The sequence below is a fragment of the Pogona vitticeps genome, chromosome 2 (assembly GCF_051106095.1).
Source record: "Pogona vitticeps strain Pit_001003342236 chromosome 2, PviZW2.1, whole genome shotgun sequence".
In the NCBI taxonomy this organism is placed as follows: Eukaryota; Metazoa; Chordata; class Lepidosauria; order Squamata; family Agamidae; genus Pogona; species Pogona vitticeps.
Genome location: NC_135784.1, coordinates 28,449,931 through 28,461,586, shown reverse-complemented (window position 1 = coordinate 28,461,586; position 11,656 = coordinate 28,449,931). Strand labels below are relative to the sequence as shown.

Here is an 11,656-nt window from a genome sequence, read left to right as displayed (position 1 = left end):
CCCTTGATTTGCACACTGCTCCATGAAGCCCGAGGTTTCATCACCAGCCATTGGCTGTTGCATATTTAGCAACCTAATAAAAAATGCTACCTGATCAGCTAGATCTCATTCCATTGACCTGAATGAATGAATGAATGAATGAATGAATGAATGAATGAATGAATGAATTTACTCTAGTTGATTTCTGATTTTTTGTTCTGTTGATTATTTTATTTTATAATGTCATATCAATTTTATGTTGTGTTTTATGATTATTAATTGTGTCCAGTTCTTTGTTGTACACTGCTCAGTGTGGACCCAAGCCATATGGCACAGTTTAATACTGTAAAAAATAAATAAATTTTAAAAAATGTAAAAATGAGGTAAAAGAAACTTATTTATTTATTTATTTGTTTGTTTGTTTGTTTGTTTGTTTGTTTTTTTATTTTATTTATATCCCGCCTATCTGGTCACACAAGGACCACTCTAGGCGGGTTGGTTTTGCAAGTCAATGACCGCCACCTGCCAATCTCTTTTGTGTGCTCTGGGGGTAGATCTAGTGTTGCCACCTCCATCACCACCTGAATCCTAAAGGAATGGAAAGAAAAGTTGTCAGGTAGAAAACCCACCCTATCAATCACCTCCCTGGCAACACCTGCAAATTGGTATCTTATCCACAGTGTACCATCCGCATGTAATAAGACCGGGCCATCCCCTTGGAGGTGAAGCTCCGAGAAGGCCCACACTCCCCAGAGTGGACAAGGGCACCCCTTATTCCATGGTTTTGACCACACATGATCACTTTTGCCCGACTGGTCAATCTTAGATTATCTTAATAGTAGGGCCAAGTCCCCTTCCTCGAATAGCACATCCCACTAGTGCAGTGCTCTTCCTAGCTTGTCCTTTTTTGAACTGACCACCAGCTCCTCCGCCTGATTGCACCAAAGAAGACAAGCATGTAGACCGGATAGAGCAATTGGGACTCCTATTCGGACCAGCATATGTTGCCCAGATGCTTCAACAGTGCACATGGTATTCAAAAGGCAGTAAGGCTCCATCTACCTTCATCCCTTGGAGAAACCTGTTCCCAGCCAACTATGGCCTGTTAAATAAAAAATGAACCACAGGTGTCAGGGTGGCCCTGCACCTGGCTGAAGAAAAAAAATTGCTGCCAGGTGTACGTGCATTGTTTTGGGCGTGGGGCCCTTTGTCTGAAGATACCTACAGTACTATCTCTAGGCTCATAGAGGAGGCTGTGATACCATATCTAGAGTATCACTGCGTCCGCGGTGAGCCAAGAGACAGTAGGATCCTTGCTAGGAAAAAAGACCAGAATGTTCCCTATGTGTAAGCCTGCCAAGTCTACTAGGGCCAGCCTGCGTACCAGCTGTGTAACCCTTTTGGGTGACTCTCTGCTGACCACCTTGGCCCCTGCCTGGTTATCATATGACCACCTAACTTTTTTTATTCTTCAATGCCTTCTGCCAGAGCTTAACTGCTACTGCAATTGGGAAGAGCTCAAGGAAAGTCAAATTCTTGGGAATACTGGTCCCTGACCATTGCTGAGATCACCTCTGTGCATACAACCCTCCACCATGTGTGGGGCCCTTACATGACCAGCCAAAATTTATCATTATTTGTAAAATCAAACTTAAACTTGGACAAGAAACAAACATAACTACCCAAAGGTTATCATACTTTGAGATGTACCGTAAAAAAGGATGTATATGAGAATATTTTTTTTTTGAAAAAATCTTGTTTGATGTTGGGTCCTGTCCAGAATAGTGTTTTCTTTTTCTTTCTTTCTTTCTTTCTTTCTTTCTTTCTTTCTTTCTTTCTTTCTTTCTTTCTTTCTTTCTTTCTTTCTTTCTTTCTTTCTTTCTTTCTTTCTTTCTTTCTTTCTTTCTTTCTTTCTTTCTTTCTTTCTTTCTTTCTTTCTTTCTAAGGCAGTGTGGCCTTAAGCAAGCTGCATAGTCCCAGAATGTCTCCCACAAAAAAGGGGGGGGAGGAGGAATGGTAACCCACATCTGTGTATTCTTATCTAAAATCCCTGGAAAGGGTTGCCACAAATTTTTATTACAGAGAAAATCAAGAATTTAGATAAAGAAGATCTATTGAATTGTGTTATCTTTCTTTTTCTGTAGAACCCTTAAGACCATGTTATTTGGCCAGACCGGGGAGACAGATCTTCTGCCCCCCACATGCCTAACCGCACAGCCCCTTCGCGCATGCACATGAATGTGCGTGCACACCCCACGAGCAGCCTCACCCCTTCGCGTATGTGCATGAGTGCCTGTGCACCCGTGCAAGCGAGCACCGCCCCTTTGCGCATGTGTGCAAGCACGGGGGATGTGCTCTGCTCCCCTGCGCACAGACCCCGCCCCACACAACCAGTCTGTGGTGTCAGAATGGGTGGGGGACCACTTCTCCAGATAACCATCTGAAAGCTCCATCCCATAAACACCTGTCTGCCTTCTATTCAACAGAATATGTGGTAAAATTCTGAATTAAAATTATAACAATAAAAACTTCCAGCTACATAGCAGAGGAAAGTCCAGACAGAGGCCTATAGAGCAGATTAATATTTGACAAGTCTACCCCAACTAGGCCACTCTTTATTGTATAGTTAGTTTAATTAAATTTATCTCTTTTTACTTATAAATCTATTGAACCCTGACGTTGGCAAACTGATTTCCTCTGACACTGAACCCTGACAGAACCCTGACTGAGGTAAAAAGACAAGAAAAGGAATCTGAGGTAGAGAGGGAATCAATTGGCTACTCTAAGCGATTGGCATTCACTCAAAGTCCCTCCAATCCAATCCCCCCAAAGGTGTAATATGCAAGTTGCAATTCCAGCACAGTCCAGTCTCCTGGTTAACTTCAAGACCTTCTTCCAGGCCTTCTTCTAAGCCTTCATTTTGTGTTGCAATGCTTCCTGGAGGTAGTGGCGTTTCAGGAGCTCTATTTTAGAGACCATAAAGGGCAACAACAAACCCATCACCCCCAGGAAGCATTGCAGCAGCTTCCTCCCAAGAAGCAGGAAACAGGAAAACAGGAAACTTAGAGGAAGACCTAGAATGAGGCCTCCCTCTTGTCCAGATGAGTAGAAGGAAAAATTCTGCAGGCACATGTTTGTGGGTTGAAATTCTCAAAATTGGGGAATTCATGGAAAACCTAGTTTTTTGGTGTCCAAAAATTGGATGGGCCCACCCCTAATAAGCATAATTCTAGAGATGGCAGACTTGCCCTGTGGGCCAAGATCCATGTCATTGGCAGGAGTATATAGCTGCCAATTAAAGACTCCCTGCTGCAATCCAGGGGCTTGCCTGACCTGTGCTCAATGAGAGGGGTTCCATACAAGTGGGGAAAGCCTGAGAATGAAAGCAGGAACCCTTTAATTCCTCTTTCGTTTATTAGAAGCAGGTAAACACTTCAACCTCAGTGCATCAGAAATCTGGACAGCAGAAGAACAGGGAAACCATCTAATGCCATATCAGTCGTTTAAAATTGCAATTGATTCAGGGCTCATAGGGTTGAAGTGCCATGAAAGACAATGGCATTGGGCTAAACCCAATTGTTAGTTCCAGCTAGAGAAGACCCAGTGGTTCAATGAGATTTATGTAAGTGTTGAGTTGAGATGTCCAATAATGTCCTTGGGTCCACATTGGTTTGCACCAAGAATTGAATAGAGTGTTATCCCCCCTCCTAACCTGCCTTCCTTCATCCTTGCAATTTGCACAATAGCTGGAAAAGAATTTCACATGAGACTGAAGTTGTTTCGTTTCTGCAAAGGGCTGGGGAGAGAATTTGGACTTCATGTAAAACAAACATAAGCACGTACACACACAACCTGTACGTGCTAGAGTTGGAAACAGATAACACTGCTTTCTTGAGAAGACCCACACAGCTCTGTCAACATGCACACTGTTCTTAAAAGATTATCACATCCACTAATTAGGAGCATCAGACTTCCACAACTCTTCCCAGAAGAAGGCATTGCCGTAACATCAAGCTCACCCCATTGGCCGTTCCTGAATCTTAGAAAGTATAAATGGGGAAAGAGTTACGCTGGTACCCCAAGGTCTCTCCACTACAGAGGTTTCTGCAATCCCTGGCAAATTTACTCTTCTGAGCAGCTGAAGAGAGAGACTCAAAATGGATAAGATTTTTCTCTTTGGTTTCTCTTTTCTGCTTTTCTTCGTTATTGGTAAGAGACCGGGAGATGAAAGGGCATATAGGGCTGGGTTATAAATCTAGATGTTTCTCAGTCCTACAGCTTGCGATGGTATTTTCTTTCTTTCTTTCTTTCTTTCTTTCTTTCTTTCTTTCTTTCTTTCTTTCTTTCTTTCTTTCTTTCTTTCTTTCTTTCTTTCTTTCTTTCTTTCTTTCTGTCTGTCTGTCTGTCTGTCTGTCTGTCTGTCTGTCTGTCTGTCTTTCTTTCTTTCTTTCTTTCTTTCTTTCTTTCTTTCTTTCTTTCTTTCTTTCTTTCTTTCTTTCTTTCTTTCTTTCTTTCTTTCTTTCTTTCTTTCTTTCTTTCTTGAGATTTCCCAGACAAAAAGATGGCCTGAGTTTTTGTACTTGCAAAAACTTGCAAAAATTTGCTGATCCATAAAGTCCCTTCCAGCTCTGCTTTACTAAGGTGATTATCAGCAGCAGAATCTAGGGGTGCTTTTATGTCCTGCATACGTGTTTGGAATATCCGACTGTTCGCCATGAGAACAAAAAAGAGACTGTAACAATTTGGCTGGTGTTCTCATCTTTAGTGACCAAGTGATCATATTGTCAACTTCTAGGAGATTTATTTGCTCATGCTTGGGAGCGACAGGACTTGCCCTTGTTTCATTGCACCATTGCGGGGAAGGGGATGTGCACCAAAACTTTGTAGTTTCAATGAAAACTTTGTATTTCTACTAGAAACGTTGCTTTTTCTGCAAAATTTAAGGCTTTGCTCAAAACATGGGCTGTCTGGGGGGAATGCAGTCTTTTTCAGAAAAAAACAACCCAAAATATCAAAAATGCCCCAGTGCTCTCCTAATCTTAAATGGAGAAATCCTTTGGATGTTTTTAACGTGTATTAACAGAAAATAAAGTGAACATTTACATCCCAAGGGAAAAAAAATACTGGATTAGACCTTTGGTCTGATTTAGCAGGTTTCTTCTTCTTAAATCTCACATTTGATAGTAGCTTGTTTTAAATACAAGTTATATTTTAAATTTCAATATTATATTTATTTAAACTGTATAATTTGAATTTTATTGAATTTCTCTAATTTGGATATAATTATAATTGATGCCTATTGTAATTGTTTCATTGCTATTAATGTTTTTCCCAGTTATTATTTGTTAATTTTTATTACTGTTTTGCTGTATCACCTAATAGTATTTTGCCTATTTAGTTTTTCTTCTCTCTTTTCTTCTTATTTTTCTGACTGATATGGAGAGGAAGGCCTGCAGGCCCAGCGAGGGTTCTAACATCACGGTGATTACGGGTAAAGGGAGATATGGTGCTGGTACAATGCCTACTCGTGTTAGAAGAACAGTGAACAGATGTTTGAAGGCTGTTCACTGTTCTGGCACTGTGACCAACTGCCAATATCGAGGTAGGCAGCCTAGCTGGCCCTCTACTCTGAACCTGGTCCTGTTGAACGCCAGGTCTGTATCCAACAAATCCCAGCTAATTCAAGATCTTATTCTGGAGGAGGATGCAGACCTGGCATGCATAACTGAGACCTGGATGGGTGGGGAAGGAGGGGTTCCTCTGACCCTTTCCTGTCCTCCAGGTTATGCAGTCCAGCACCAGGACAGACTGGAGCAACGGGGGGGAGGAGTTGCCATTGTCTATAGAAAGTCTCTAGAGGTTACTAGGCGCTCCTCGGTCGTGAAGCCAGGTCGGGAGGCCCTTCATGTGCGAATTGGGGCTAGGGATGGTATTGGGATCCCTACCGGAGCTGGCGGACTTCGTCTCCGCGGCACTGTTGGAGTCCCCGAGACTTCTGGTCCTGGGTGACTTCAACATCCATGCGGAGGTGGAGGTATCCGGTCCAGCTCTTGAGTTCCTGGAAACCATGGCTTCCTTGAACTTATCCCAACATGTCAACGGCCCCACACACATGGGTGGCCACATGCTCGACCCGGTTTTTTCCACCGAGTGTAGTGAGCGTGGTCTAATGGTGACTGACTTTGTGTCAGTCCCCTTGTCATGGTCAGACCATCACCTAATAAAATGTAACCTCGCAATGGCACTCTCTCCTTGTAGGGAGCATGGATCTATTTTGATGGTCCGCCCTCAAAGGTTACTGGATCCAGTGGGTTTCCAGGATACCATGAGAGGGATTCCAGCAGAACTGTCTGGCGCTCCTGTCGAAGCTCTGGTTGATGGCTGGTTCTCCGTCGCTACTAGGGCCATAGACACAATCGCTCCCAAACGCCCTGTCAGAAGCAGAGCTCGGCCAGGACCCTGGTATAATCAGGATCTACGAGCAATGACGCGATTAAGGAGACGGCTAGAGTGCGTTTGGAGAAGGAAACCGACGGGTCATAATAAAATAGCTGTCAGGATCGCAACTAACCGTTACCTAGCCAAGGTAAAGGCTGCTAGAAGATCTTACTTCGCTGACCAGATAAGCGAAGCTTCCAACCAGCAGGCAGAACTTTTCTGTATAGTTCGCGATCTATCCGGAATTGGTCTGGGTGAAGGGCCTCCCTCTAGTATTTCACCTGACCAATTTGCAGCATTTTTAAAATCTAAAGTGGAGGCCATCCGTCGTGACCTTTCTCTTTTTTAAATACAATGGATCGAGCAGAGATGTTCAGCGCTCCACCTTGCCTGGTAATTCTTGACTCCTTTCAGCCTGTAAGACCGGACTTGGTAAACAAGGTGCTTGATCGCTGTCGGGCCACCACCTCTTCTCTCGACCCTTGCCCGGCCTGGCTAATCAAAGCAGCCAGGCCCGTAACAACCAAATGGGCCACCGCAATAATTAATGGGTCTCTTCAGGAGACACTCATTAGGCCCATTAGGAAGAAACCAAATTTGGCGACGGACGACATTGGCAATTATAGGCCCGTCACCAATGTTTCTTTCCTTAGCAAAGTGGTTGAGAGGGTGGTGGCAGATCAGCTTCAGGCGCTCTTGGACGAAACCAATGCCCTGGACCCATTCCAGTCGGGCTTCAAGCTGTGCTATGGTACAGAGACGGCACTGGTCGCACTGATGGATGACCTGCTGAGGGAGGCCGATGGGGCAATATGTCCTTGTTGGTCCTCCTTGACATCTCGGCAGCCTTTGATACCGTCGACCACAGTATCCTCCTGGGGAGGCTCTCTGAGTTGGGAATTGGTGGCCTGGCACTTGCCTGGCTCCGTTCCTTCTTGGAGGACTGACCCCAGAGAGTTCAGCTTGGGGAGAGTGTCTCGGCCCCGTGGAGCCTCAATTGTGGGGTTCCACAGGGGTCGATCATCTCCCCAATGCTGTTTAATATCTATATGAGGCCGCTAGGTGGGGTCATCAGGGTCTGTGGGGCATCGTGTCACCAGTATGCTGATGACACACAGCTCTACATCTCCTTTTCATCTACCTCAGTGGATGCCATACTGTCCCTTCGGCGCTGCCTGGAGACTGTACTGGAATGGATGCAGTCGAACGGGTTGAGGCTGAACCCGGACAAGACGGAGGTCTTGAGGGTGGGTGGTCCTTCCACCAGTGGTATAGGCAACTCCCTTTCTTTCGGGGGGACGACCCTTGTCGCAAAGAGTGAGGTCCGCAGCTTGGGGGTACATCTGGACCCGGCGCTTACCATGGAAACCCAGGTGGCGTCTGTGGCCTGCTCTGCCTATTTCCATCTATGGCGGATTGCCCAGCTGCGACCCTATCTTGATGGGGGGGCCCTCACTACTCTAGTCCACGCGCTCGTAATCTCAAGATTAGACCATTGTAACGCACTCTACGTGGGGCTACCTTTGAGGCTGACGCGGAAACCTCAGATGGTCCAGAATGCGGCAGCCAGGCTTCTTAGTGGGGTGAGAAAACACCAACATATCTCCCCCACTCTGGCTGCTTTGCACTGGTTGCCCGTCTGTTTCCGTGTTAATGATTACATATAAAGCCCTAAACGGTTTGGGACCTCAATACCTGGCAGATCGTCTTCTCCCACCCAGATCTACCCGAATCACCTGACACAGCCAGCAGGGACGGCTAAGGGGTCTGACGCCGAGGAAGGCCTGGAAGGAAAAAACGAAATCGGGCCTTCTCGGCGGTCGCCCCTCGGCTGTGGAACACACTCCCCACTGAAATTCGGCTGGCACCCTCGCTGGGCATTTTCAAAAGCCAGCTGAAAACTTGGCTATTCAAGCAGGCCTTCCCTTCAGTCAATTAAGTCATTCTTATTTTTCTTCTTTTATTCTTGCCATCTTGGGACTCTTTGCTTTAAATTAACTGTTAAAATCGTAAATTTATATTACATTTTATATCATTTTGTTTTTTAATGTAAAACTGTATATTTTAAATTGTTTTTATCTTCTAAGTTGTGAGCCGCCCAGAGTAGACTATGTCTAGATGGGCAGCATATAAATGCAATAAATAAATAAATAAATAAAAATAAAATAAATAAGTGATTATTCCTTTCACTTTTACCCTTCCTCCCTCACAGCCCAGGGACTCAGGTGTAATGAATGCGTCTTTCTGGATCCTGCAAACTGTCAAAGGCACAAAAGAGAATGCAAGCCAAAGTTTGGGGGATGTTCAACAACATCTGTCTATACTCTTGGTAAGGCACAGGAATGCAACATAAATAAACATTCAGTTGTCTTGCTCCACAGTCTAAAGAAACAGAGTTTTTTGAAGTCTGATCTTAACTTAATACCTCAAAGCTGTGTCATCAGTAACTACGTTCCCAGACTTGGCTGAGAAGCAAGAAGGTGTTTTTTTTGAGGAAAACCTATTAGTTCAAGAGGCACTTTTTAAATTGTACTTTCACATTTCATGTACCATTGAGCTGCTTTCTTCCTGTTCCCCCTAAAATCATTCCAGTGTGTCATAAACTCAAATTTTCAATGACATGCTCACCCACTCTGCCCTGAGGCATGGTCATAACCACACCTCCCCACCACCCCACAAGTGGGAAGATGTTATGTTCTCCCCTCCAGAAAAAAAAGGACATTGAATAGGGTGGGGGTGTTGCCATTTGTGGGGGTTTTCCACACTCACTAGAAGATTCACCTTAAGATTTTAGTGCCCTCTGAATTCTGGTGTTTTGGTACAAAGCCAAGACTGCTCCACCCCAGCAACAGCCCTGCCATCAATTCACATTTTCATCAATGTATACTTGTATGCAGGTTCATTTATTTATGTGTTTCAGTAATTATCTGCATCCACATTGCTCACGTATATCCTTGAATTTCTGTTTTCTTGTGTATTTGTCTGTTTTTTGGAGAAAGTTTGTCTTCAAATTATTAGCAATGTAGAACTTTCCTGGCTCTTCTTATCAACCTGAATGATCTCCAGTATAAACCAGTCTCTTTCCAGTCTGGGCCCATTTCTATTCAAACAGATGTCTGTTTCAATCAGTTTCATAATCCAAATTAGATTTTTAAAAAAAGCAGGATCATTTTGCAATTTTAAATATGTAATGTCCCCTAACATATGCATTTTGTATGCCATTCTGGCTAAAACATACATTATTCCATGCAGCTTTTTCCATTAGGCAGATTTTGGTAGGCAACTCAAAGTTTAGAAGCTATTTTTGAATCACGTTTGAGATCATAACATTCGGAGAAACAGACAAGCCCACAGAATACTATGATCTACCTGAGTTCACTAAGTGCAAAGTGGCTTGAGTAGCTGAAAAATAGGAAGAAAATGAAATGCTGCCCCGTCCCTCAGCACGCCATCCTAGCAGAGCTTACAACTACTCTGCCACTACCTTGCGCAGAACTTTGGTGGGAGTATATAAGCAAAAGCAGTGAGTAACAGTAAAAGCCTCCCTCAACAATTTGCACCTGTGGTGCTGAAGGTAAGGCTATATAATCCTAAAGGGAACAGTCCCAAATTCACATGTTTCCTTTCTTGCAGATGGTAAAAGATTTGACGGAATGCGATATAGGTGTGTCAACAATTGGTTTGAAAATCAGCGATGTAACACTACACAGAGGACCAGAAGAGGCATTTTTGTGACGAAATGCTGCGAAAGTGATCTGTGTAACGGAAAGGCTCCTTCCCCCTTTCCTCCTCCTGAATGTAACCAACCCTCTCCAGATGTTGAGTAAGCTGAAGATGCTCGAAGGCTGGACCTTAGTTCTCCTCTACAAGAGCAACGTCTGTCTCTCCCAGATTCCTGTTTGTGTCCTTGTGGAAAATTCTACTCATGTTTTTGTCCCTCTTTGCAATGCTTCAGAAATAGAGAGAGAAAAAAAAATTACCCGGTGCTAATGCCTGCAATCATTTCCATGCAGAAAATGCAACACGTGGTCTCACATTATGGGCTTGTTCTATTTGCACTCATTGGATTAGGTTGGAGTAGCTCCAGATCCATACGCTGGGGGGGGGGGAGGTGGGGTGAGAAGGCGTGCCCGACTTGGCTTGTGAACAGCTCTGTGGCAAGAATCTCACTACTTGCCTCCAATCACAGTGTTTGTTGTGAGGGGAGGAGATCTCTTTCCCCCATCCTCTGCACTTTTGATACTTTTAAAAATTAGCAACAGGATCATTTTTGAAAGAGCTTGCTTAGAGTTTAGCAGAAGTTGTGGCTTGTTTTTCTTCTTCCTTCATCCTACTCAAAACATAGCTCATCTCATATGGGACGATTGCTACCCTCCATTTCAAGCTATTCCCATCCCTTCCCTCCCTCTCCCGATCTCCTTCTTCCACATCTTCCTTGACCAACAACAACAGAGAGAGCCATCTGGTCCTTTTTATACAATACAAATGTAAGGGAGGTAATGCCTTTATTTAGACCATGAAAGGTTCTGTACAAGTTTTGGTGCATAAATTCACTTTTTCAGGCATACACCAATATCTTATGAAGAGTGCAGATAAAAAATATAAATTCTGCCAGGTATATTTCTCAGGGTCGACTAGTATCTCTCTGTGTGTGATGAAAAGCTGGTACCATGTATTTGGAATTTTCCAGTCAGCCTCCAGGACAGGAAGTAGTTCCTGAATATAACCACCCCATTCATTTTTCCTAGTTTGGAAATTAATTTTCCTTTTTGGTTAGGGAAGGGAAGGTCACACAGAAACTTAGCCATCCCCATCCTGAAACAGAAGGCATCCAGGGCCAAGATTGTGAACAGGAATCAAATGACTAGATCATTGACTCAGATTCTACCAGTCATTGTACACATCATAAAGATTTTTTTCATAAAAGAGACAGCATTTTTGTGTATGGCCCACTTTTTCATTAAAGCCAACCATTAATTTTTAAGATTTTTTTTGGGGGGGGGGAGAGAGATTGAGAAAAGACCATGAAAAGGAATATAAGCCTCTTTCATTTTCCCCTTTCATTACAAAATGAAAGCCGAATCCCTACTTTTGAGGTTTGTTCTCTTTTAAGCTTCTTTATTGACACTGAACAGAACAGGACAGAACACTGAACAAGGGCCGTTATGACCACATGAATGAGCAATTGGTCCCAGCACAGATCCTTGAGGGATCCACTGCTCACATGCTTCTATCCCTC

The 11,656-nt window shown here is 43.8% G+C and overlaps 1 long non-coding RNA gene across 1 annotated transcript; it reads left to right on the top strand.

Moving 5' to 3' along the window:
* The first annotated feature begins 3,448 nt into the window (after positions 1-3,448).
* On the top strand, positions 3,449-10,396 carry LOC144587569 (uncharacterized). Its single transcript, XR_013542715.1, has 3 exons — positions 3,449-4,188; positions 8,630-8,746; positions 10,051-10,396. It is a non-coding gene; the product is annotated as an uncharacterized LOC144587569 (long non-coding RNA).
* Positions 10,397-11,656: the final 1,260 nt, after the last annotated feature.